This window comes from Balaenoptera borealis, assembly GCF_965194805.1.
Source record: "Balaenoptera borealis genome assembly, chromosome: 3".
Lineage (NCBI taxonomy): Eukaryota > Metazoa > Chordata > Mammalia > Artiodactyla > Balaenopteridae > Balaenoptera > Balaenoptera borealis.
The window spans coordinates 14,531,827-14,559,731 of NC_138866.1; the positions used below are offsets into that span (position 1 = coordinate 14,531,827).

General features: G+C 43.7%; 1 protein-coding gene and 1 pseudogene across 7 annotated transcripts in view; one reads left to right on the forward strand and one right to left on the reverse strand.

The window, feature by feature from the left end:
- FOXN3 (forkhead box N3) overlaps positions 1-27,905 on the forward strand; it is a 407,081-nt gene that overhangs the window by 308,262 nt on the left and 70,914 nt on the right. The gene's annotated exons all lie outside the window — the stretch shown is intronic.
- LOC309624941 (large ribosomal subunit protein uL6 pseudogene) lies at positions 11,292-27,855 on the reverse strand (annotated as a pseudogene). The gene has a single exon. The product of its transcript is annotated as a large ribosomal subunit protein uL6 pseudogene (transcript).

Here is a 27,905-nt window from a genome sequence, read left to right on the forward strand (position 1 = left end):
ATTCCACCAAGAAGAGGCAGCCGGCAGTGGCCTGATAGAGAACACTGAGGCCATTGGGTGCCAAACACAGTAATGCACAGCCTCGCACTCTCGCGAATTGGGGAAAGGAAAAACAGAAGGCTCGTGACTTGGGAAGAGTCGTAAGGGATCAGAACTTGGGATATACCTTGCTCAGTGGGAATGAGGAAATGTGAGCAGACTATCCAGAGCTCAGCTTCTTTCCTGCCGATAGAGCAGCAGCTTGGTGCACAAATCTCCTGGGAGCCAAGCGCCAGACATCTTCATAAATCCCATGTGTGCAGCTGTGTGACCAAAATAGACCCACACACAGCCTGTTTGTCCTGGCCGCGTGGAACGTGGCAAGACCGCGAGGTCTGCAGAGACATCCTTGATCCCTGCCCCTGCTTCCCTTGGTGCTGAGCTGCCCATCAACCGTCTGCTCAGGTGCAGCCCCCTGCCCGACCCCAGGAGGGGCACACAAAAACAGGCTTGGATCACAGGAGGCGTTGTCTTGCTGATGGACTGATTTTAGTTTGAGGGAGATTGAAACTCGTGGTGTGGAGAGGCTTTTTTCAGTGCCAGTTGTTCCATGAAAGACTACTCGATCTCTCCTTTGAAAATGATAGCAGGCATCCTTCGGGAGGATGTGGGAATGGCTGGCAGGAAGGACAGGGCTGTGCCAGCTAATTTTACTTAGTTGGCTGGCAGGTAACCAGATTGAATCCTTGCATTAAAGGCATATCAGGTGTGCCCGTTGGATAAGTGTTCAGACACACACACACACACCCCCTTCAGACTCCTTGTGAATCTCCATCACCCATGGACAGGGGTTTTGTGCCTTAGGTGCATTGGAACATTAACCCAAAAAAGCATGAGAACCACTTGGTATGGTTTTAGAATGTGTAGGGAGGGCTTACTATGCAGAAGGCACTGATGGAATCTCACTGATGGATTCTTGAGGACCTTGATGAGGGTCATGTTCCCTGAAGATCCCAGTTTGCTGATGTCTGAGTCTGGACACCAGGCCTTATGAATGGTTCTGTTCGAATCCTGTTTAGAACATTCTGCAGGGTGCTTTGAAAAGAGCGTTGGACCGGGAGCAAGGACTTCTGATTTGATCTTTGCACCACTCCTTCCAGGCAGATGTGTAGAGTTTGTGTTCAACTCTGCGCCTCATCCGGATGGGAGTGTTGGGTGGCAACATTTCCTAAGGTCCCATCTAGCCTCTGTTTACAGGAATAGACTTTTGCCATAGGACTTTTTGTACCTAATTTTTCTGGCCCTTCCCGTGCTCAGTGCTGTGTCTGACCTGGATGAGTCGATGCTTGGTGAATGAGTGAATGAGTAAATGAATGAATGAACGCAGACCAGCAGTACTCATCTGAGTAGACAGCCTGTGCCTGATATAAATATGGAGAGCTCAGTCTCCTTGGGTTTGACTTGAGTCCACACAGCTGGAGATTTGGGCACCACTTGAAACCGTGCATTTGTAGAAAGGAGACCAGAAAGTGGCAACATGGGCAGGTGGCTTGTGGAGACAGAAGTGTTGGCATGACTGTGTGAATTTCTCCAAAGACACTGAACAACACACTGTGCCCTTAGCCTTCTGTGCCTTCATCAGGAGAAGGATTCATTGGCACAGAGTCACGCACTCCCTGTGTGTGGGGTAGTGGGGTGGGATGCTGGGGGAGAACTTGATGGACGGGCCCTTGGCCTCTGGGAACCTAGCCTCCAGGACAGTTCACTGCACAGATGCACCGTGTTCAGGAAATCCAAGTGGAGGAATAAAAAAAGCTCTAAATCGATATAGGAGTGTCATTAAAGCACTTAGCTCTCCTGCAGATCCCCGCTAAGTGCCTCTAATGCACTGTGTGTGTGGGGGGGTGGATCAACAGAAGGTCCACTTTGGGCCGCAGCCGGGAGGGTGTGGCCAAAGAAGGTGGCCTTGAGGGCTCTGGGTCTGAGGAGGTGAGAAGGACAAGAAGCTCTGCTGGGGCCCCTTGGGAAGAGACGTATGTTCAGAAGCACAATTTGTAAATGACCCCACCCAGCGGAGGGCACAGACTGATGGGCCGGGGAGGGGTGGCCGGAGGGCAGATCTGGCACACAGATGGGTTTTGTTTGTCAGACAGAGTGACTTTGAACATACAAATTCATTGCCAATGCTTAAAATTAGGAGTTTTCACAGCAGTGTTCAGATTTCTGGCTTCTCTTGACAACTTGGAGATACGGCAGCACGGGCCCACCCTGCCTCGGGCCAGGAGCTGGCTGGACCTGAGTGGCCGTGCGCCGTGATGTCCGGGTTCATGGTTCTTAGCACCATACACCCCGCTTCACTCGGGCTCTTGCCTCTGAGTCACTGGTTAGAGAGCAAGCTTCCCGGTTCTACTGGGGAAATAGTCCAGGTTTGGGCAATTAACGCCCTGCTGAAGGTAGGATAGGACGGTGGTGATGGCCGCTGAAACATTTGGAACTAACTGCTCACTATGTGTGGACTCTCTTCTAAGCGTTGTGCTGGCTTTAATTCACTCATCCCCATGAAAACCCATGCAGGCAGGTACTGTTATGACCTGTTTTGACAGATGACGAGACCAGAGCACAAGTTTCATAATTGGAATTAGCTGCTCAGGTGCATGCAGTTCTTCTGTGACAAAGCTGGGATTTCCACCCAAACAAGCTGGGCCCTGGGGCCGCTCTTGACGGATGAAGAAAATTGACCATCATTGAGTCTGGTGTGGGTAGCCCTGGTGCCCAGGGCTTTGTGTGGCCCATTGCCATAGAGTCTTGCACAGCCTCTGGGACACATACAGGTGAGGGAATGGAGACTTGGAGAGGATAAGGGACTTCCTCAGGGATACAGCTGGAGTCTTGAAAGGGCTGGAGAATGAGGAAATCCTAGAGGATTTCAAGAAGGCAGTGAGGGACTCAGAAAACACCATGATGGCTAATGAGAGGGAACAGAGAAACTGGTAAGAGGGAAGAGGAGGCAAAAGATTTATAAGGAAGGATCTTGACAGACATGTCTGTTTATCTTCCATTTGGAACAAGGTTGAATTGCGGTTCCCTTCTGGTAATTTGGCATGTTTCTGGGTGCTCCGGCCCAAAGGCATTAGCTCCCACCAGCCAGACTTTTACCTTAAGAAACGACTCTGGGAGTGAAATAAGATCTGATCTTTTCTGTGCTCTCAGTTGAGATTTCTGCAGCCCAGTCTATTTCATGGGAAAGAACCATTTGATCTCCCCCGTGGACAGCATTTCAGGGCCAACAGGAGGGACCAGGCCTAATGCAGTGATGAAAACTGGAACCGTCTCTCCACCCCGAGGCAGCACAAACATGTAGCAGCCCTGGGCAGCGCTCCCTGGGGAGCTCCTTGGATTCACTCTTCCAGAACCTTCAAGCCCTAGCGTGAATGTCAGGTTCCTGCCTCAGGCCCTTTTCCACGATGGCCATGAACACTTCCGAGAGTAAGGCTAGAGGATGCCTGCACACACACGCGTGCGCCCTCCGTTTTTGGTCCCCCCAGGCCTGGGCCATCTCGCGTTATGCCTCGATGAGCACTGACAAGCGGGGGCAGCAGCGAAGCCATTTATAGCTGAACTGTGGCGACCCAGGTGCCCGACGCACTGCGGCACGCTCTTCTCACTGGCACGGCCCACCAAGACCCGTGCGGAGACAAGACACAGACACTCAGTGCCCTTGACAGCCCCCTTCCAAGCTCTGCCTGACCTTGTCGCCCGTCTCTCCATAAAGCGACTGCCCTCGTCAGGTAAATCGGGTGGTTTCCACAGTCCTAAACCTCCCCACGCTTTGGGGCAATACATTCACTGCTGTATTTTCCATTTCTTTAATGGAAAACCTCTGCAAATTTTATATTCTGTTCATGCTGTATCTGTGTATTTAGTCACGTAACAGTGTTTTTGTTTACTTTTAACTCTCCCTAAAGTTGCATGTAAAATGGAGGCTCAGGTAAAATGTATCCTTTTCATCTTGGCTTTTCAAATACCATCGCTGGTCAGGGGCGGAGTGTGGGTGGTAGCAGATGACCCAGTTTGAGAAGCTCATGTAATAAAAGTAATCCTAGGTTCGGTAGCCTGGGTTTGGCTTGTAGTTCACCTGGTTATTAGCTGAGTGTCCTTTGTCAAGTAGCTTAACCTCCATTTCCTCATCTGCTAAGTGGGTATAAGGATCACTACTTTGTGAGGTTGTTACAAAGAGTAAAGGAGACGAGTCAAATGACTAAATGTGTAAATGACGCCTAGTAGACACTCAGTAAATGGTTGCCGTTCAACATACAGTGCTTCCAAAGGACTTTTCCCCGACACGTTCAGCCAAACCTGTCTGACTTCTTAGCTAGTGTGTCACAAAGCTACTTTATGCCTTTGAGTTGTTTTATGACTTCTGTCCCCTCGTTTGTAAATGCTTCAAGGTCAAAGACCATATATTCAGACGACTTCGTGCTTCTCATAGCATATCAGTAGTATTCTGTAGGTATGTTCTATTATTTGTGCCTAGAAATGATTGTATGGATCGAAAATAGAACATTCTATTAGAACACAAAGAAAATAACTTGAAAGTGAAGAAACATTTCATAAAGGACATGGCAGTTGGGTGGGGTCTTTATATAGAAGGACAGCAGGGCATCTGAAGTGTTTGGTTAGCTCAAGTCAGCCCCCTCTATCCTACTAAACTAACAAGGTGCATCTACCTCCTCCCACATTAAATATCATTATATATAAACTATGCTCTTGACTGGTTAGTATAATGTTATTTTTAGAGACGTTTAAGTGAGTTTTTTTTTTTTTCTTTAAATTTACAAGGTGCTTTTGCAGTGAGTTTGCTTTTCAGGTCTCATTTTTGTAGGCCTTGGAAAGCTTGGGGACCCCAAAAGCGTGAGAATTAGGGGACCTGATGGATCAGACAACTAAGAAAAGGATCCCAGGCAGAAGGGGTGGTTTTGTGAGTGAGGTTGGATGGCCTAGGACATATTCCGGGACCGTGCCTTCATCAGGTGTGACAGGGCTGCAGGAAGCATCTGGGAAGTGGAGAGTATAGTGGGAAGAAGATCAGAGGTTAGAGAAGAAGGAGGTGGTGCGTTCTAAGGAGGTTCTCAAGTAGGGGCGCTTAGTTAGGAAAAATATAAATCTAGCCTTTTCAAAGCCTAATTTTATTTTTTTAGGTAGTTCTCAGTAAAGATCTTTTGTTTTTTTCTTTCAGTTAGCAGGATGGGACATATATGAGTTTGGGGACGGCAAGGACACTTTCTTCTTGACTGTGCCGTTCCCTATGGGCCTGGCAGAGTAACCTGACTTCTTGGGGTCCAGTTCCTCACCTGCAGAATGTGAGCATTGGTCCAGGAGACATCGAAGGCTGTTTTACATTGTAACTAACAGATGTCTTTGTGGATTCTCTCAAAGGTGTCTCATTGCTAACCATCACACAGTACACTGGAGTTAGTTATACATTTATATCTTTTAAATCAGTCCTGCTCAGTTGCATTAGTCCAGTGGACTGGAGGAGTCGACTCACTTTTTCTATAAAGAGCAGATAGTAAATATTGTAAACTCTGCAGATCACACAGTTAGGTTTTACAGCTTCTAAACTCTGGCTGTGTCCTGTAAAAGTTTTATTTACGGACACTGAAATTTGAATTTCATATAATATTCATGTCACAAAATATTCATTTTTTTTTCAATAATTAAAAAATATATAAGCCATCGTCAGCTCATAGGGCATCCATACAGAAACAGACAAATTTGGCCCATGGGCTGGCTGTAGTTGGCTGACTTCCGAATTCGTCTACCCCTCCTCGGCAGCTGTCGGATTTTATCCAAGTTCCTGCTGTAGCCCCGCACACCTCTGGGCCTTTATGGCGTTGTACCATCGTGTGTTTCTCCCAAGCATCTTATTCAGGGACTGTGAGACCTTTCTCCACAGTCACAGTCCCTGGTGGATAGTAGGCGCTTGCTGAATGCTTTCCCAGTGAATGGTGTAGTAATTGTCCCACTTGCAGGATGACTCTGTCTACATGAAACATTGGGAAATTACTGTTTCATTCCTAGAATGCAGCATCTGTTTGGATAGATCCGTACTGGAAGGTATTTATTGTCTGCATCGTTGAGTGGCTCTCCTAGCATTTCAAAGGCTGCAATGCTTGTAAATAAATTCTCCTTACCTGACAGCCGCTGTTCTAAGAATTACTCAGCTGAGGAGCTCTGTGTCTGTGATTCCAACTAAGTGAAGACGCTGTCAGATGAAAGGGGAAAGGGCTTGGGAAAGGAGGATGGAGCAGTGACAGGGAAGACAGCAACAGAGGCCTTGACCGCTCCAGGTCTTCTATAAATACACCATGTGGGTCCACAGGAATTTCTAGTTACCTTCCTCTCCACCGTGGCAAGCTTTTGAGAATACAGCCCATCTGTTGAGTCCAGACTCCCAAGGGGCTCATTTAAATGAGCCCCTGAAATATTTATTTTATCGCTTGTTTGTAATTTTTTTTTTGTTTTTTTTTTGTTTTTGTTTTTGTTTTTTTTGTTTTTTTTGTTTGTAATTTTAAGGCAAGAGCTTTATAATTTCAACTAAGGAATGGTGTTCAGTATTCAAGCAAGGTGGAGTTTGTCCTGGCTTCCACTTTCCCGTGAGAGATGCGAGGCACTTAGGGGAGATGACCGTGCACAGAGCTGTATATCTGGAGGATGTAATGCCAGGAAGCACAAAGAAGAAATTACGACCATTTACTTGTGTATTATTTTCTCAATTTGAAGCACTTGAATTCCAGAGCTCTTAAATCAAGAGGTTGAATTCCTGGCATTTTAAAGTAGACCACTTGAATAAGCTGTTTAAACCATTAGAATGGCTTTTAAAAAAATTCACCGGTTTCTTGGATTATTCGCTCTTGAGATTTACTTAATTGAAGTTTTTGCCTTTTCATTTTACTTCAAACCAAAATGATTTCTACAGTTAAGGAAGTTTTAATTTTATTCCTCTGGGTAGAGTAGATTTCATACTTCAATCAATTCCCCAACAGGTGAAAGCAGGCAGTTTTCCACAAGTTTCACATAGCGCGCTGTACATAGATACATGCTTAGGGTTTCAGCTTTGACTTTCTTCCCCATGGGCATCATATCTGTAAATACAACGGTTGCTACATTTTCAGGGTCTTAGGCCCATATCAGCTGAAAGCTGCCTTTGATTAAAACCAGCCATCAGGAAGGGGAGAAGATGGGGATGGGAAAAAATATTAATAATGAAGTTATAAAATTGTTCTAGACACTGATTATAGATCATTTGCTTCTGTTGACGAAAAGCAAAACAATACTAAAATGCAGAAGTGTGGAGGGTAGAACTAAGCTCAGAATCATCTATTTGCATATTTATAAAATGCCTATTGTATGTTAGTGACAGTCTTAGACCCTCAGGAAACCAGCAGTGAATAAGTACTAAGGTCTCTACCCTGTGACATATATATTTTAGTGGGAAGACAGAAAGCACAAATAGAGAAATGAATATGCAGTGTGATCTCAGGTGGGGATACTTGCCATAAAGAAGAATAAAGCAAGGCAAGGGTAGAGTGGTGGCCTTAGGGTGCTATTTTAGGGAAGGTAGCCAGGAAAGGCCTTTCTGAAGAATTGATGTAGGAACCAAAATGATGAGAAGGTACCAGTCATGTCACCATGTAGGAGAAGAGCTTTTTAGGCAGAGGGCAAGTGCAAAGGCCCTGTGGCAGGAACAAACATGGCTTGTTGAAAGAACAGCAGTATCAATGTGGCAGGAGAGGTATGAACAAGACAAAAGGTGGTAGGAAAGGAATTGGGAGTGGCAAGCAGAGGCCAGATCATCATAAATCATGAAATAGAGACTGGGGTTTTATTCTAATTATGATGAGAAACTGTTGGAGGGTTTTGAGGAGGGGCAAGACTTAATCTGGTACACTTTTTATAAAGATCACCCTGGATATATATGTCAATCCCAATCTCCCAGTTCATCCCACCCCCCTTTCCCCACTTGGTGTCCATACGTTAGTTCTCTACACCTGTGTCTCTATTTCTGCTTTGCAGATAGGTTCATCAGAACCATTTTTCTAGATTCCACGTGAGAACCTACTTTGTAGCACAGGGAAGTCTACTCAGTACTCTGTGGTGACCTAAATGGGAAGGAAATCCAAAAAAGAGGGGATATATGTATACGTATAGCTGATTCACTTCTCTGTGCAGCAGAAACTAACACAACATTGTAAAACAACTGTACCCCAATTAAAAAAAAAAGTTAGGGAGTTTGGGATTGATGTGTACACACTGCTGTATTTAAAATGGATAACCAACAAGGACCTACTGTATAGCCCAGGGAACTCTGCTCAATGTTATGTGGCAGCCTGGATTGGAAGGGAGTTTGGGGGAGAATGGATACACGTATATGTATGGCTGAGTTGCTTTGCTGTGTGCCTGAAACTATCACAACATTGTTAATCGGCTATACTCCAATATAAAATTAAAAGTTTTTAAAAAAACTATAGAAGAAACAAACAAACAAAAGATCACCCTGGAGAGTGGAGGACAGAATAGCTGGGCAAGTGGTGGGGTCTGTGGAAGTAGAATTCAGTTAAGAGGCTACTGTCATAATCCAGATGAGGATGATGGCAGTTTGACCAGGGTGCTGGTAGTAGAGACGGTCAGACATGGCTGTTTACCGTAAACTCTTAGCAGAGGCCTTGAACTGTACAACTTTTTCTCTCTCCTTAACATAATTCAAGCCTAAGGTATAAACTTACTGAATTGTCTGTTTAATTGAACCTGGAAGTACGATCTAATTTGACATCTTCTAGTAATTCTTCTCTGGCCTCTCCTAGCTCTCCTGGATTCCATAAAGCTCCACTAATAACCCAGTTTTTTTGGTTTTACTCATCAAAGTTTTCTTAGTTCCCAGGCGTGGATATGAGGGCAAAGAGGTAAAAAGGATATCCTTCAGGTTTGATTACAATAATCATACTTAAGTTCTATATACACTTTGCAATTTACAGAAGTTATTTTATTTGTATCTCTGTTTTTGCACAGGAGACTCTTGATAAAGGATGGGTGGATGGATGGATGGACAGTTGGGTGGATGGATATTTGATGAGTGGAAGGAAGGAAGGAAATAAAGTCTCTCCCTATATTCTATACCCTGAAATTGGAGGGATGAATTGGGAGAGGAGTTATTATTCATTTAATTTGATTTTCTCAGTAATCCAGATTTGAGCTTTTTCAACCATGTACTGCCTTCTCTTTTCTTCAGCTATGCAGCTCCATTCCCCAAACAACGTAAGAAAAGAGATAGGGACTAAGCCAAGATTCTCCCCACTCTCTCTAATTGCCCTTCACTGGGGCCTTCAGAACACTGAGCATAAGAATATGTGAAACCCACCGTTTCAGGGTAAAGGACCTCAGCCCTGGGGTATGTTCCTCATGGGCCTCTGATCTGCTGTAGTGCAGACACCCAGGCCTGGAGGAAATCATGCCCTGGGAAAGTATATCTTTTAATTTAAAGATGTAAAACAATTAAAATGTGAACAGCAGCTCTCAGCGGCGGCCTCTTACCTTTAGGGTAATGTAATGAGAAAGACTTGATATTTTGGGGTTGATGAAAATGTTGACCTTTTTTTGGTAACAGTTTTATTCAGGTGTAATTCACATACCATACAATTCACTGGTTTTTAGTATAGTCACAGAGTTGTGCAATCACCGCCACCATTAATTTCAGAATATTCTTATCACCTCAAAAAAAAAAAGCCCATACCCTTTAGCCATCGCTCCACCACTGCACCCCCAAAATGATCATTTTTTAAATCAAATTTGTAAGTCATTGGCCTGCTGGAATTTGCGCTCTGATCCTGAGCGCTCAGAGAGGGCGCCTGTAGGCTTGCAGCATGCGGAGTGGGTAGGGCAGGTGGGGCTCTGTCCCCTTGCTGCTTACCATGTGTCTCAGGGGACCCCCTTCCCTGCTGGGGTCCTGCAGAGTTTGTGTGTGTGTGTGTGTGTGTGCACGCATGTGTGTTTAACCAGGCCACTTACAGAGCACACATGGGGAAAAGCTCCACTTTTGGGGGAGAAGGAGGGAGAAATGTGAATTTTGAAGCATTCTATCATGTCTCTTTTACCTGAAAATTTCTTCTTTCTCACGGAACTGCTTTTCCAAATGAGGGCCCTGGTGGATGAAACAGTCTTCTTTACTTTATTTCACAAGTGATTTATAATCTTGAGGCTGAGGAGCTCCAAATGGGGGAAAAATGTATACCGCAAGAAATATCCAGTTAAAGAGATGGGGATGAGAAAAGCCAAGCTCCTGTTTCTCTCCGTCTATCTTTTTTTTCCTTCCAGTGCCTTTTTCAAGCACTAAAAGCCCAAAAAAATTTGAAATGAGAAACCTGTAGTGAATATTCTTTCTTGCTTTCAAACAAGAAAACATTTCTTGCCCTGGAGTATTTTATGCCCCAGAACACTTCTTTGATATTTCGAGTTGAAGGGTGAAGATTGTCAGCTCTCAGTCGATAGATCAGTGCAGCATCCTAAAGACGGAAACAGGAAGAACGTGACCGATGCCCACCTGTGTATCTTTTGCATGTGCTTCCAGAAATAGGATGCGTGTTCATTACACTTAATTTTTCCTTTGTATTTATTAGCGTTTTGGTATTCCTTTGCTGCATAAAAACATAAAAAGCCCAGAACTTAGGTTATCCAGTTCTGCTGCGGCTTTGAATTCAAACTAGCTTTGCAACTTTTGAAGCTTCAGTTTGCCCATCTGTGAAATTCATTCAGCAACCCCTACTGTGTATCCCATAGCACTTCCATCCACCTGACAATATAAGTCTTGATTATTTTCCGTCTTCTCATCACATCCCTAGAATATCAGCTCCCTAAGGCCGGGACTTTCTTCTTTGTTCATTGCTGTATTCCCAGCATTTAGAACAGTACTTGGCATATGGTAGGTGCTCGGTTAATGTGAGTTAAAGGAAATGAGCACACACATGCTCATTTAGGAAGCACGTGCTTCAGTGCTTCCTGACTTCCTACCTGAAGTTAGGAAGTTGGACTTAAACGATTCGGAAGGGCCCCTCTGGTTTTTAACATTTGATCATCCATGCCAAAAGCCCTCTCCGGAAGCCGTTCTGACACATTTTTGTATGTGTATGAAGGATAACTGGGTTTTCACATGCCCTGATCTGAACTTTTTGTGTGTTTCCCTTTTCTATAATCTTAAGGAGAAAGTTAAGTCTGGGGAGTCTTCACTCTTGTAGCTATAAGAAGACAAGGTAAGTGTTTTTCTCTATGGTCTCCTTTGAAGTGAAATTCTTTTACACATCATATCCTGAAGGGCAGATTTCTTTTTGTGTATGTATATGTCAGCTTACATATTAGCACATGCCCAGAGCCTAATGGGAAATCAGACAACAAACCTAAAACAAGTCTAGTAAATTTGCCTTTTCATACCCTTCACACTTGATAAGATTTTCATGACAGTTGGTACGTGAACTCTGAACATATTTGGCCATAGGCAGATTCCTGTGTGTCTTTGCTTCCTGAAGACAGGACTCGTAGAAGGACTTGCAGATGGCATTTGTAGGTATGGGGTAGACAAGGGAAACTATTTCAAGACTCCTGGATTATTTGGGGACCTTGCCTTGGGTTGCCTTTGTATTATAAGGTCAGATTTAAGGTCAGGAAAGACGAGTACCAATATGATATGTTTCTGCCTAAGAAAATATTTTGTCTTTTGCTGAAACTTGATTTCATTTTGCTTGGTCTCTCAGGGTGATTTTGCCTCAATTCTGTACAAATAGGATTTCTAGATACTTGGTGGGAAGATTAACTGCATGTCTCTACTAGTTGACAATGAGTTGGATCTTGCATCAGTGCAGAGAGATTTTCTTGTGTAGCCAGGGCTGAATATAGCTTTTTGCTGTTTTCATTCTCCTGCGAGATGGACTTAGGGGAGCTCTTATGTGAACTGAGGCATGTCAGGGAGAGCGCTCACATGGGTCCATTGGCGGGTGCAAGGCAGACACGGCTATGTTTAGATTCCTCCCTCAGCGTTGCAGGAGCCCATTCGTGGCGCTCCCTCACCTCCATAGGTCATGGAAAATGGCAAAAGTAGGATTGTTGAGGTAATTTTTTGAAGCACTATTATTGCGGTTGACATTGGTCATTTACTACTTCAGTTGCATTCCATGATGTCAGGTTTACTGCATTTACCTGTAGAAGAAGGAAAATAAACCCTCTCAGAAAAGAAAAGGGCAGCGTTATTATGTGTTCATGGAGTCATGATATGGCCTCATTGTCTATCGCTGCAGCCATCAAGGATGTATTCTTATAAAATAACACAGCAAGGCTGATGCTTAGAGGTTATGAAAGAACATACAGGGGTTGTCAAAACTATATCTGGGTTAAAATATGTTGCGATACTCCCAGCCCTCCTTAACAGAGGCTATTTATAATACAGCGCGGGTATTTGTGCTGCTTTCATTGTATGCATCCTGAATGAAGAATCAGCTCTTTAAAAAGAACATTAAAAATAAAACCCATGTTGTAGAAATCTGACTTAGCCCAAAGAGATTGCGGGTGTCTTAAATGGCTACTCATTTCCCAAGGTGGCTCAGAGGTTTCCTCTTGGTCCTGAGATATTTTGACATGGCATCTGTACTTCGCCTTTTAAAAACGATGTTCTGTGTATGAAAATACATACATACTTCCTCACAATCACTTGTATGACTCTTCGGGGATGTGAACCCCCAACCTCCTAGGAGGGAGGGTTTGTCTCCTCCTGTTTCTGAATTGGCCTCACCCCAGCTTCTTGCCCCACCAGGTTCTGGTTTCCAGCTTGGACCATTTCATTTCTCTCTCCCATCAGGGGGCAAGACTGGTTGAAGAAACTTTTGTATAGAGAAAGTGTAAATCATACCTCAATAAAGCTATTAAAAACACACACACACACACGCAAGCACCCTGGTTAATGGACTATGCCATCACTATGTGAATACTGTTACGTGGTTTTTAAAAATAGCTCTTTCACTAGAGTGTTTTGGTTCAGGGTGTGTATTCTTGGATTGTTTTTTATTATTATTATTTTGTATAGCATTGATAGGAAAAGGTAGAACTCTTACAATAATACATGCAGTATTTAGATTGGATAATACCCCCTTCTCTTTTTATGGTGATTTCCTGACTTTCTCCTTTGCTTTTCCCTGCTACTTAAGCATCACGTCTCGGGCATTTTCCCAGTGTAATTGTTGATTAAGTGCTGCATATCCTGCAATGATTATGAGAAGATTACTGTATTCAGCTTTTAATCTTATGAGTGTCAAATATTTTACTTTAATGGTATCTTTATTGTTATTATTCTTCATAGCTCTTTCTGTTTGAGTAATGCAATCAGGCAAAATAAAGGTAATAGCACAAATTCAGCACTTTTAGAATAATAATTCTTTGTCTCAGAATGGAAAGTGCCATCTGCAGGCTGTTCTGGAATGCTGATTGGGATCTGCAAAGATGGAATTAGGAATGTCTTAGGCCTCTTTTGGTTGCAAGTAACAGAAAGCAGCTAGCTCAAGAAGAAATATATAAAGATAGAGACCTATTGGAGGCAGTACCAAGGGTCTCAGGACCCCAAGACCAGGCTTGTAGCTGGGAGGCACCAGGACTGGGAACCAGACGGCTGCCAAGAATGCAGGCAGCACTCGGCTCCTCACTGCTTCTTTCTGTGCGTCCTCTGTGTTTTCTCTAACGTTGTGTATGAAGTGGTCAGTGGTCATCGGTAGCTTTCAAGCTAAATAGCCTCTGTAGACGAGAGTAGCCCAGGTGGACCAGCCATCTTTGGGTCTCAGTTCCCAATTCCCAGGAGCAATGGGAATTCTGATTGAAACAGTTGTAGTCATGTGACACCCCCCTCCCCGGTCCAGTCAGCTGGTCCAGGAGAGCCGTCTCATGACGTGAATCATGGCAACCCGGGGCTCTCCCCATGGGCGAGGGAAGGCGCAGCTCCAGAGAAAGAGGCTCGGTGTGAATGGACCTGACACCTGCAGTAGGGCTGTGTTTGTATATTTTTGTGAGAAGGACGGTGACCCTGACTCCTCACGCAGCCTTCAGTGATGCCCCCCCACACTTCTGCAGGAATCTGAATGCATATTCCAGAGCTTGGGTTTCTGAGGGGAACCCCCAAAAGCAATTTATAGTCAACTGCCTATTGCTTAGCTGGGCAAAAGGAATCAACAGTATGAGTAGCTCCAGTTACTGTTTCCACAGAACCAGCAGACTTTCTGGTTCTTCCCTTAGACACTGATGTCTCCACTTTATAGATGGGGAAACTGAGGCTGGAAGGACAATGTGTCACCTGATGTCATGTCACTTGTTCTGGCTGACTCCAAAATGCAGAGGCAACCATGGTGCTAGGTTTGGGCTTTATCTCTGCAAGCTGACAGCCGATGCCTCATGGGTATGTAGGGAGGGCAGTAGGTGGTTAATAGGAAAGTGGCTGGTTACACGTTGGCCTGAAGTGGAAAATTCGCTGGGAATAATCCATATTGAGTAATATTTGTGCACATCGTGAGGACTTAACCTCAGCATGAACTTTCTATATAGAAACCTAAAATCCATGTAAATGTTTTAGTTGGACTTCAGGCCATAGGGCATCATTTTGAGTAGAGAGTGTCACAGGGATAGAGTTCTGACTGGTCCAGCCAGCGTCATCCCCTACTCATCGCTCAAAGGATTCCATTGTCTGTAATATGGGGGATGGCGCTAATTGGAAAACTGTGGCTTATCAGTCAGTGCTAACTAACAAAATCACGGAGCCGGGGAGGTTGGTGCAGTTTCTCCGAGAGTGATCATTGTGGGTGGCGAGTATTGAGTGAGGTGTAGAGAATCAAACTGCCTATATAGATGCTGCTGCCGTGGGAAGAGCTCTGGGGGCCAGGCCCAGACACTGACCATCTGTGAGACCCCAGGCGAGTCGCTGCCTGCTCTTCACCGCTCCGCTTTGTTTCTCCCTTTCTTTTTAATATGTTGTAAAAAAAAAAACATCATAAAGCACAAAAAGATATATAGTGAAAACTGTCATCCTCCTGTCAGAGAAATACAGCTCTAGCCCCCCTCCCCAGAGGTAACCGGCACAATCAGTTTGTTACGTGTTGTTTGATAGCCGATGCCTTTACACACCTGAGTATGTGTGCACATTTATGCAGACGGGGACATACCATATGCATTATTCTGATCATAAAGATCTTTCTGTATCAATGCATATACAGCTATCCTTTTTTGGGACTCCGGAGTTTTTCACTGTGTGGCTGGATTAAAGTATCCTCTGGTCTTGGACATTCTACAGATAGGGTTGCAAAGTGGCGTTTTGTTGGTTCATTTCCTTAACTGAGTGAGGTTGAAGGCCATTTGTATTTTTTTCTGTATGTTTCTTCCTTGTGCCCGCTGCTCTTTTTTTTTTTCTCATTGAATTTTTCTTTTTCTTACTACACCTCATTTTCCAAAGAGGTAATGATCCAAGTGCCAGTCAGTTCTACAGTTAGGAATATTTTAGCGGGGGGAGAGATCTGATGGATGTTTACTGAGAAGTCCGGGTACCCGGGAAAAGGCCCCGCGTCAGCTGCGGAGGCTGACTTGGTTTACCTGGTCCCTTTCTTCCTCCCCATTGTTGTGAGGTGAGGTCATGCCGAGTTCCTCAACAAGCCTCAGACTTAGTAGGGGGAATACCTGCCCAATAGTGGGGCTTGACCAGTTTTTGCTGGTTGAACAAAAGAGAGAACACGGCATCGTGGGACAAGATTATCTTTGGGATCAACTAGTTCTCTAGACATTGACCTGGGTTCAAATCTTCTTGGCTCCAGAATTTGCAAGCCATGCAAACCTCTCTGGACCACAGTTTCCTCATCTGTAATATGGGAATAATAATACTGATGTTGCCAGGCTGTTTTGAGCAATAGAAAGAACATAGTAAAGTATCGAGCACATGACAGGTTTTCAGTAATTGACAGCTTCTAGTATTAGTGTCATTGTTCTGATCAGGACTATTATTGCCATCACCATAAACCCAACGAGTGACAGTAGGGCCAAGGGCTAAGACTAAACAATTGATTCATGAGATGACCATGTTATATGAGACTGTGACTTTTGCAGACCATCTGCATCTTTGCAATAAAAGTTTATTTGCACTTACATTGATTTCATTTGTCTTGTGACCATCATTTTCTTACAGGCTTTAAGCCTCTGTTGCTAGACATAGTACATAATGCCCATGTAGTTTCAATGCCCATCCAGTTTTCGGGCCTTGAAAAGGGAGAGTGATTTGAAAGTATTCTACTTGAATTCTTAGTGAGAAAGATCTGAAAACTCTGCTCCTCACCTTGCCTCCCCCAAGAAGTCTGAGAGATCAAAACAAATAATCTTTCTCTCTGCATCCCTTAAATCCAACTTAAGAAATTAATGAAGGAAGATGGATAGAGTGAAATAAGACTCATCGAGAAGAGATGGGAGCCTCCTAATTGATTCCCACAAAGCTGCTGGTTATTTACAACTAGGAAAATTGCCTGCTTGGAGATACCAATTCAGCGCTCTGGTTCCACTGGCTTGACAGGAAAAAATCACTGCGCCTGGCTGGAAAAGCTCTTAGGGAGGAGGAAAGTAGAGTGAATTACAGCTGACTGTTTAACACCGTCTCATTCATAGATTTCTGCCTTTTCCCCCAGTGGATCATTCGCAGTCTCTTTTTTAGTATATAATTGTTCATTTTAAATTTTCATGTTTGCTCTAGCTGGGTGTATGTTAATTACTGGCAGTCTGTAATTATGTTGTCTATTTGTCATTTCCATGGCAGCAAGGGTAGTAAGCTAGAACTCTTCCAATAGCAAGAATTTTAATTTATAATTCCCTCCCCCCAAACCATTTAGAAATTGATACGTTTCACTCACATTCTAGATATAGTTCAGTAAATGCCATGTTATTGATGTTCATTATCAGGTTTTAAGCTAAGAAATGCCGCTGTACTCTAACTTAGAGATTCCCAAGATTTTGGTGTATTCATTCAACCCACAGCCACTTATTGAGCACCCACTGCACACTAGGTGCTTGGGATATATCTCTGAATAGAACAGACAAAATAAAATATCCTGTAGTTCTCTGTGTAACCGAAGGACTGCCCAGCTGACCCCTAAAGCCACTGTCTGGCTGGCGGCAATGGCTGTGTGTCCCCCAGGCTGCCAAACACTTGTCTGTTCCCAGCACTGTAATAATGAGGAATATGGTAAGAAGTTAGAAGCCACTGGCAATTAAAGTTATTATTTCACATTAAAGTCCCCCTATATGATATTGGCAGCTGAGACATACATGGAAAACATAATAGTTTAAAGATCATCAGATTAGTTCCAGACATCCCCAGGATCTGGGTGCAAATTAAATTAGAGGTACATCAAATTGATCCAATCAAGAAACAGGGCTGGGATTACGGGGCATGTTCTTGCTGTATGGACCAGGTAAACAGAGTGACCATTGATACTGCCTAAAGCCACATGCCTCAAAGGAAGTTCCAGCACCCTAGATTGAAATTGACCCCTGGAAATGATTCCCAAGACTGGGCTGTTCTGGTGCTATGAGTACAGAAGGTGGGGACTTGGGAAGGGTCGAGAGTGGAGCTGAAGACTAAAGGTTCAGTGAAACTGATTTAAGAGATGGTCCTGCTGGTGGATAATGCTGAAGAGCAGCTGCTTTCAGGAGAAGGGATCTGGGAGAAGTTAGGCAGTTGGAAATGCTCTATCTAAAAAAGGCATATGACTTGAGTTCCCCATAGTCATTCAGCAACTTTTTTTTAGTACTTATAGAATGTGCTAGAGTGTGAACGAGACAGAGGTCCTGCCCACATGGAGCTTCCATTTCAGTGGGGGAAGCAAGACAGACAAATAGGACAGACAGATGGACAGATAACCAAATGTGATATAATATAATATAATGTTGTACAGTTATGAGTGCTACAAAGAATTATAAATGGGATAAAGGAATAGAGTGATCAAGGTATCCTACTCTATTAGTCGTTTTTTGCACTTCACTAGTTCTCAGTATGAGAAGAAGACATTAAGGGGAGGGGTGGTCACGTTTTGTTCCTTTGGGGTTTTTTGGTTTGTTTGTCTTCCCCCAAATCAATACAGGGCTTTTAGTGCCTCTTTAAAATATCACAGAGAGGTCTTAGGAATCATCTGGCATCTTGTTGTTTCTGTAGCTGGATAACTTAAATCTTACTCATCACCTGACGAACTGGTCCTTCTGCAGAGATGTAGATACCATCTAAAATTTTTCTAATATTCTTGTTTTCAACTGTTGTGGCTTGCTGAATCAAAGCAGCTGAATTTGATGCAATTTCAGTGTCATTTTCTTTGAGAATTAACTCACCTTTCTGGGCTTGAGGTACTGAACAAGCAACGTCTGGCCTCACCTGAACCCGGAACATCTATTTTTTGCCCAAGAAATTTCAGATTTCAACAAGAGACCTGTTCTGAATAAAAACATTGATGGGGAGATGAGCATACACAGACCTCATTTTGTAATGGAAACCCAACATAACACCCTTGATCATGTTCTGTACGTGATACAGATAGTCGAAAAGTGGCCAGTTTCTTTCTGTATCCCTGCCATTTGTCAACCTGGAGCCTCTTTCTTTTCTTTCCAAGGAAACTGAGTTCTACATTGATATGATTGAAGTCCCTCCAAAAGGCTCTTCTGGTTCCCTTCACAGTAATTGTGTGGCCCTTCACACAGTAATTGTGTGATGTCAACATTTTCTGGAATGTCTGCAGTCTGATTGCTAAGAATGGTCTTCATTCTCACAGTAGATGCAGCAAAGAACAGTTTTTATTTTTAACTAAACCTTGTGAGATAATTGTAGATTCATATGGAGCTGTAAAACAATTGTAATTCAGAGAAATTCTGTTTCTCCCAATGGTAACATCTTCCAGAACTATAGTATAATGTATATAATCTCATCTGTATCTACAAAATAATCTTGCTGGGGTTTTGATAGGAATTGCATTAAGCCTGTATATCAGTTTGAGGACAAATGACATCTTTACTATGTTGAGTCTTCTAATCCATGAACATGGTATACCTCTCTGTTTGTTTAGATCTTCTTTGATTTCTTTTATGAGCATTTTTGTAGTTTTCAACATATAAGTCCTATACATGTTATATTTACACCCAAGTATGTCATTTTTCTTGAACAATTGTAAATGATATTATTTTTAAATTTTTGGTATCCATTCATTTATTGCTAGCATATAGGAATATAGTTGATTTTGTATGCTTGTCTTGTATTCTGAGACCTTGCTGAATGTACATTTTAGTTCTAGGAGGTTTTTTGTATATTCTGTAGGATGTTCTATGTAGACAGTCTGCAAATGAAGACAGTTTTATTTCTTCCCTTTTGATCCATATGCCTTTATTTCACTTTCTTGCTTTATTTCACTGGTTAGAACTTCCAACACTATGTTAAATAAGAGTGGTGAGAGCAGACATCCTCGCCTTGTTCTCAATCATAGGGAGGAAAGCATTCAGTCTTTCCTTATTAAGCATAATGTTAGCTGTAGGGTTTTCTAATAGATGCTCCTTGACAAGTTGGGTAAGACCCCTTCTATTCCTAGTTTGCTGGGCATTTTTATCATGATTAGATGTATTTTTCATATGCCTTTTCTACATCAGTTGATATGATCATATGATTTTTCTTCTACAGCCTGTTGACATGGTGGATTACTTTGATTGATTTTTGAATACTGAACCAGTCTTCCATCCCTGGAATAAACCCCACTTAGTCACAGTATATAATTCTATTTAAATATTCCTGAATTATATTTATTAATATTTTGTTAATTTGGTCTGTACCTTGCCTTTTTTATACGGTCCTTAGTTGGTCTGCTTTCTTCTCTCTACCTTTCAGAGTCTTCTTATGTTTGTCTTATATTTAATGTCCTTCGTTTTTAGTTGTGTTTGGTGGGAAGAATAGGGAAAAGTATGTCTATTCCATTTCCTGGAAGCAGAAGTCCCTTCAGATGGTCAATTTTTAGGTATACTTTTAAGCAGCTGTATAATTTACTACCAGAAGAAAAGAAAATCCTGAATTCAGGTCTTGATGAATAAAAATGTTCGACCAAGTTACTGGTTTGACTTGCTTGATTCTAAAAGAAGCTGAACAAAGAGATTTAGGCTGAGCAAAAAGGTGTAAACATATCAGGTCTTCAGTATCACTCCTGTACTTCCCAGCAGAAGAAAGACCTGTTAGGGTCATCAAAGTGTCAGGGACATTATACAGGCTCTTACCCCAGCAGATTGGCACGCACCGATAGAAGCCTTTTGATGAACTTCAATCCACTGTCGTGCCGACAGCATTCACTTAAATTGCATTTCCGAGACTTCCCTGGTGGTGCAGTGATTAAGACTCCACGCTCCCAGTGCAGGGGGCCCGGGTTTGATCCCCGGTCAGGGAACTAGATCCCAAGTGCATGCCGCAACTAAGAGTTCGCGTGCCGCAACTAAGAGTTCACGTGCCGCAACTAAGACCTGTTGCAACCAAATAAATAAATATTTATAAAAAATAAAAAATAAAAAATAAGTTGCATTTCCTGCAAGCTGTTGGTAATACCAGATATTTACAAAAAAGTGCTGTAGGCACTGCTGCATGCTCTCAGTTGCCTATCAACAGTTATTTGCCAAATAATTGTGTGTCGGGGGGCCTGAAACTTAGGCCAAGGGGGACTTTTCTTCTGTTGTAGACAGATGATGATGACTGGTCAAGGAGATGCGTTCTCAGAGGGTCAGTGAGAATCTCTTCTGCATCAGAAGAGCTCCCATTCTTTGCTTTCATTGGTTGGCTTATTTTTCTGCCTTTCTTATGATTTCCAAGAAATATGGCACGGTAGTAGAGGTCACAGAGATTCAGTGGGGGAATCAATAAGCCACGGGGTTCTAACAGCCCCTGGTTTCAAAGGCCCCTCTCCATGGTGACGTTTTCAAAACAGCAGATATTTTCCATTCTCCTCTTATCTTCCTGCTGGTTTACTTTAGCAAGTATTTGCACGCACCTACTGTGAGTGCAGTGATTGAGTAAGAAATGATCCCTGCTCTCAAGGAGTGGTAGGGAGAGAGGGTACAAATGACCATAGTTCAGGGGTTACCAAGGAGCAGACATAATGCTATCAAAGGTCAAATGCAGGTAACTTGGCTTTCTGCTGGTGAAATTTGAGCTGGTGCTTCAAGAGTTAGGAGGACTTCAGCAGCTGGGGGTAGGGTGGCACTGCTGGCAATGGGTGGGCCAAGAGGTGAAAGCATAGGCACGTCCAGGGAACATAGCACAGATCACGTAGGGCTGGACTGAAGAGAGAACAGCGCTTTCCTCACCAGCGCTCACATGCCCAACCATTGAAAATAAACATCTTTTCCGCATATGACCGTTAGAACCATAATGTCTTTCCACTTATGTTTTTCCTTCCACTTTACCTAAAGTGGGCTTTTGTCATCCCCTCATTCATCTGTGCACTTGAGTTAAGACTTCAAAGTGTGCTTACCTACCTAGCGTTAGGGGTTGAATTGCACCCTCCACCCCAAGATATGTTGGAAGTCCTAACCCACCCTTCGGTACCTGGGAATGTGACCTTATTTGGAAATAAGGTCTTTGCAGATGGAATCTGTTTATGTCTTGTAATCAAGATGAGGTCACTAGGGTGGGCCCTGATCCACTGTGATTGGTGTCCTTATTAGAAGAGGGAAATTTAGACACAGACACACACAGGAATAACTCCATGAGATGATGGAGGCAGAGATTGGAGCTGCAAGCCAAGGGGTGCCAGGATGGGTGACCAGCACTGGAAGAGGCAAGGAAGTGTTCTCTCCTACGAGTTTCAGAGGGAGCATGGCCCTGCCAGCACCTTGATTTTGGACCTCGTTGTTTTAAGCTACCCAGTTTGTGGTTCTTTGTTATGGCAGCCCTAGGAACTAACATACCTAGTTTATACCCGGCCCTCTACTCGTGGAATTCGACTTGGATTTTACAGTCTGTCAGGGAGGTTCAGTTGTGCCTGTTGAGGTCACACCGGTGGCTAATAGGTGGTCTTTGCAGGGGGAATTTGATCGTCAGAGGGGCTCCTCGGTTTTCTGGTCTTTAGGCTGAGGTTTCTGGGATCTACATGGGGGACAGTGAGCTGGTGACAGAGGGTGGAGTGAGCAGGCACAGCCGACTGTGACGTGGTTCCCATTAGGAAATTGGAGTAGATGGGAATTAAAGGGTTCTAGGGCAAAAGACTTCAGAGTTCATTTAGACCAACTCTTCCTCCTGCCACATGATACACTGCCCTGGAAAGAAGTCTCATGTGACCCATCCAAGGCCACTCTGCTAGTAACAGAGTCAGGACTTGAATTCAGATCTTATATCTCACATCCAGACCTCTAAGATTTCTACAGGGATTCTAAAGTCTGTGGTTCTGACTTCGGAAAGTTTTTTGGGGGTCACAGCATTTTAACTTAACGCCTTTAGACTCTTCTTTATTTACTGGGGCTGGTGGGGGGGAGAAAGAAGAGGCACTTTAAAAAAGAAAAAGCAAAAATGGGGAACGTGTTGACCTTCAGGAAAGGGACTTGAAAGAATAAGTTTATGCATCTTTAAAATAAAAGACCCAAGGGTATTTAGTTTTACTATGTGTCATTGAAAAATAAAATCCACCCCAGCCTCAAGTGGATGGGACGTTCCAGCTCACAGGTTCATTCACTGACCGTCTGACCCACGTGTTGCAGAGGGTAGAATTTATAAAATCAGCAGCTATTATATGACCTCAGACACCACAGGTTGCACTTTCAGCCTCATTCTGAGTTTCCTATCCCTCTGCAGGGTGAAGTAAGAGCCACTAATGTTGTTTCCATAGATTTCATCTTTCCAGGCGTGGTTTAAATCTCGAGTGCAGGTAGATTCATTACGGCAGTAGCAATGCACACACGCCATCATGGTAGCTTTAAATCAATCTCTCTCCTAAAGGTTCCGGGGAATGTCACTTACAAGGCACATTGCTTGCGTGAGCGTCCTTTGTGTTGGGTGCCCTGGAATGTAATTTCTATCAGAAAGATGTAAAGGAGACACGGGGAGGAATCATTTTGCTTGACAGCACACTTTGAAAGGAAGGGGAGTTTGTTATTGTTATTTTTTGTTGTTACTATGATTGTTTCTTGGGTTCCTCCAACAAAGAAATGCCATGTGGCTTTCAAAAGTCTCCCCGTGCAAATGCTTCCCGTCACCAGTGATCAGCGTCCTGCCATTTTGAAATCCAGAAGTGGCTTTAGCAGCCCCTATGACATGATCATTGCCGGGAGCTGGAGACCAGCCTCTCAGAGAAGTCGACACGCTCATCTTCCATCTTCCTGTACGCGCTCTAAGTGCTGGTGCGCTGTCACTTTAACGAACTGTCACCCTGAAATGGGGTTGCTTCAATCCGGTGCTGTGGAAAAACAAGGTTAGAAGAGCAGAGACTTTTGTTGATAGTGAGCAAGTGGGATTTGTTAAACCAATATTGAAAGATGGTTTGCACAACTCTTGGCAGCTCATGTTACTTCTGAAAAGATGTGCTCTTTCGGCCCTGGTTGGCACAGATACAGTTAAAGTTGCATCAGGACCTTTGTTATATAATCCTTCCCAGTTATATAATTTGGGGTCCTGTTTTTTCTTGCCCTGGTTTATATCGATTGAAACAAGGATAGAAGATCACAACAGTTCATAGTTTCCTGTAATAGCGGAGGCAGTCATGTTATTGATTAAAGCACATAGGATCTATTGGTTGTCAGTAATACTATATGCAGGAGGAACTATGTGTATGTGAACAGTTTGTGTGTGAAAAATATAAAATGAGTTTCAGGCATATCATCCTACAGACGAGCAGTTTAAAAGAACTGACTTTCAGATTCTGGCTTACACGAACCTTCTGGTCTCAGCCCATGTCTCTAGCTGGTCAGAAACTGGAAGCCAGCCTAGATATGGAAACGTACAATACGGTAGGGACTTTTATGGCTGCCATGAGTGGCCCCTATGACTTTTTCCAGGCCTGGCCCAGATACAATTAGGAGACGTTATAAGCTAAGGGCAGGTAGGATCCTTGAGACTTCAGTTCACACTTTCCTGCAGCACTGAGCTCACCTATGTCTGAAGTGACTGCTATCACCTGCTTCTATCTTGGTCTCCTCCCAGTTATTTCAAATATAAATTTAATAGCCAATAACTTGCGGCCCCCAGCCAATTGATTTGAGCAGACCTAGAAATCAATTACACCACTGTCCCCCTACTCCCACCTACCCAGCCTGGGGAGATTGTAGAGCAAGCACGTCTGTCCCATGCCCCAGCTCAGAGGCACCCCTAAGTAGGAGACAAGGATCAGAAAACAGTACCACATAGGGCAGCCATGCTATTACTTGACCTACTTCTGACTCCAGATGCGAGGGTTCTGTGTCTGTCCCTTCCAGGGCCCCGGCACCCTGACCGTCTGGCTGGGACCTTCTCAGCAGCTCTTGGTCCTCAGGGAGTGGTGCCCACATCCTGCTCTAACAAGACTGTAGTCGTCGGAACCGTGAACCGTGAAGGACGCGCCTTCCACGCTGCCGGCAGATCAGATCCGACCCCCACCTTGCCCCTTCCCCACCACTTGGACCTGGACCCACTCTACTCCTTTTCCTCCTCAGCCACCCTCCCTCTCAGGCTTCTTAGCTCCTGCCAGCTCCCTGCCACCCCCTCCCCAGGCCTGACCACTCTTGACTCCCAGAATTCATTGTGGCCAAGAAGCCACGCTAACATCTTTCTACAAAACAGTAATATTTTGCTTCAAATACTTCCTAAGAAGCAAGTACTAAAACATCAAATCGGGTTGTGGGTAATTTCAGTTTTCTTCTTCATACCCTTCTTTTTTTTTTTTTTTTGGCTGTGCCACACAGCATGCAGGGTCTTAGTTCCCCGATCAGGGATCGAACCCACGCCCCCTGCAGTGAAAGCGCAGAGACCTAACCACTGAACCACCAGGGAATTCCCAACCCTTCTTTCTTTAGATCACATTTTCTGCAGTGAACATGTACTATTTTTTTAACTGGAAAGAAAAAATATATATTGTAAAATAGCAGTTGGGAAGATGGCAAATAAAAACAAGTAGTCTTTTTTGTGCAGTAGAATAACAACAACAGTAAAATCATCCCAAGGTAAATCAATGCAGAAATATTAGGCAACCTTGCTCCTCCTCATCAAGTAATAAATGGCCTTTCACAGGTGAGATGAGGTGGGACATTACCGTCATTACCATCAACCTCAAGTCCTGATATTTTTGCAGAGTTGCTGGGCATGTCCTACTCCAGTAGACACCATGGGAATTTATTACAGTGTTGTTGGGAGGCTCAAATGAGAAAATAGATGTGAAAGTACTTTATAAATGGAAGCTATTATTTTCCACAAAAAGTAGAGAACTTTCATCTACATTGGGAGACAAGGCAGAACATTGTAAGGATGTTTATACAATTTAACATAGGGGAAGATGTGGCCATTACGATCTAAGAACTTAAGTTCATCTATTCATTTGATAAATAGTTATTGGGGCCTGGCACAGTTCTTGGTGCTTGGGATTCATCAGTGAAGAAAACAGACACAAATCCCTGCCTCGTGGAGCCTCGTGAGGGAAACAGATGAGAAACAAAAACATCTAATAAATAAAAAAGAAGTGGTCATCAAAATAACAACAGTAAGTAACACTCCAATAATGCTTATTTTGTGCCAGGCATGTATGTAATATATTTAATCCCAAATACTCCATGAAGTAGATACTATTATCAACCCCATGGTGGGGGGAAATGACCCACAGAGAGGTGAAGTGACTTGCCCAAGGTCATACAGCTAGTAATGCTGGCACTGGAAATCAGTTTCACAGAGGAAGTTAGTGGGTGAGAAGCCAGTGGAGAAAGAAACGGAACGGGGTGAGGGGGTATCCATTCAGCAGACATTTCTGAGTGCTCTGCGCCTGGCACTGTGTCGGATGCCTGGGATATAGAAATGCGAGGGGCATTATCCCTGCCCTGGAGAGGTCCACAGTCTCCTGGGGGAGATTAGGGGTGCACAGACATATGAGCAAACCATGTGGTGTGATATACCTTCCTCCTTGGTTACCTAGGACAGTGGAGGTACCATATTGGAAAAGCATTGCTTTCTGTGACACTTGTGTTTTGGACTAGTGACTTCATGGCATCAGCGGCCTTACCTTTGTCCAAAGACAACTGATCGTGGTGTTGTACCCTCGCTTTCATTGCAGAACTTCTAGGCATGAGAGGCTGATCAAGCCAATAGCTACTTTGGTTAGACTCCAGGCCGCAAAGCCAAGGTCCTTGGCCGTCCTGAGCTCATCTCTCCCGTCTGCACCAGGAGGGCCAGTTCAGTTCCCCTTGATGTCTGTCTGTTTAGTTGGTGTCTGTGGTATAGCCGTTGTTCACTCTTTTGAATGTCACCCGTCCCTCCTTTTGCCTCATTGGCCTCAGAGAGTGTCACACAGAGGGACAACCCTTTGCATCCCCTGCCTGTCCCCAGCCCTGCCCATGGTCCTCCATCCCAACATTGGCAGAGGTGGGCCAGGGAGACCTCATGCCTACTGAGGATAAGCCATTGCAAGTTTATTTCCTGCTAGTGAGGGGTCAGTAGCGTTTGGTTCCTGCCCAAATACAGCCTATTTATTCCCAGAGCTGAAAGTCACAAGGACTTAATAAATGCTCTGGTGCTATAGGGTTTTTGTTTGTTTGGGGTTATATTTGTTTCTCTACTTCTTTTGTCTGACAGAGTCCTCTGAAGAGGTGAATTGTCTTTGCTCTTGCTCTGGATTCAAGAGATGAGTATTGTCGTGGGGAAGTTCCCCCTTATCCTTCCCCGGGGCAACCACACTTAACCTCTTTTCTCATAGACATCAGTGCAGGAGAATGAGATCATTAACATTCAACATCTATCATAGGTCAGGACTGCCCTCCCCTCTTCGGGGCAGCTGAAGGAATTCCCTCTGTTAGGCCCATGGTGGTTGTTTTGGTTGCTCATGAGAAGGCCTGGCACTTTATGAATGTTATTTCACCTAATTCTCAAAACAACCCACGTTAGGGTGGAGAAAACCCAGGCTCGGAGAAATAAAGTAACTTCTTCCCAGGCACACAGCATGCAAGCAAGTAGAACAAGGGCTTAAACCCAGATTTTTAAATTTCCGTTTGTTTCCTTTCCAATACTCTTTCTACTCCAGGTATTCTTCTGTGGGGAAATGAACTGAGCCTGTCTTCCTAAAAGTGTCCATTTTTTAAACACTTAAAAACACTTCCATGTTCCTGCAAGCCATGCTTCTGAGTTTGTTTGTTTGCGAGGTTTTTTGTCTGCTGGTTGGTTGGTTTTTTGGTTCCTATTATTAAGCTAGAAGAGGCAGGAATGAAGATTTTTTTCCCGGTAAAATAAGAAATTGCCTTCTCTCTTCAAATCTGTGCTTTTCTATCTCTCCAAGCAAGTTGAAGATGATATTAAAAGAATAGCTCTATCTTACAGATTAACAGTGAGACACAAATTATTTAAATTCACGTTTTAAACTGTAGAAATAGACTAACAGGTGATCCTTACGTACTGTGACCTTGTTAGTTTCTCAGACACTACCACGTTTTGCAGTAAATAGTATTGACCAGACAGAAAGATAGATTCATAACTGTGCGATCAGGAACATCTTGGGGCTCATTGATGAGGTTTAGGGGGTCTAGACAAATTCCTGAAATTGTGTTCAAAACATGTGCCTTCCTGAGCTTTTCTAATTAAAAAATCCTTCTTTTTCATCAGACCCTCAAAGGACGTGGTCACCATATCAGCGTCTTCAAACAGC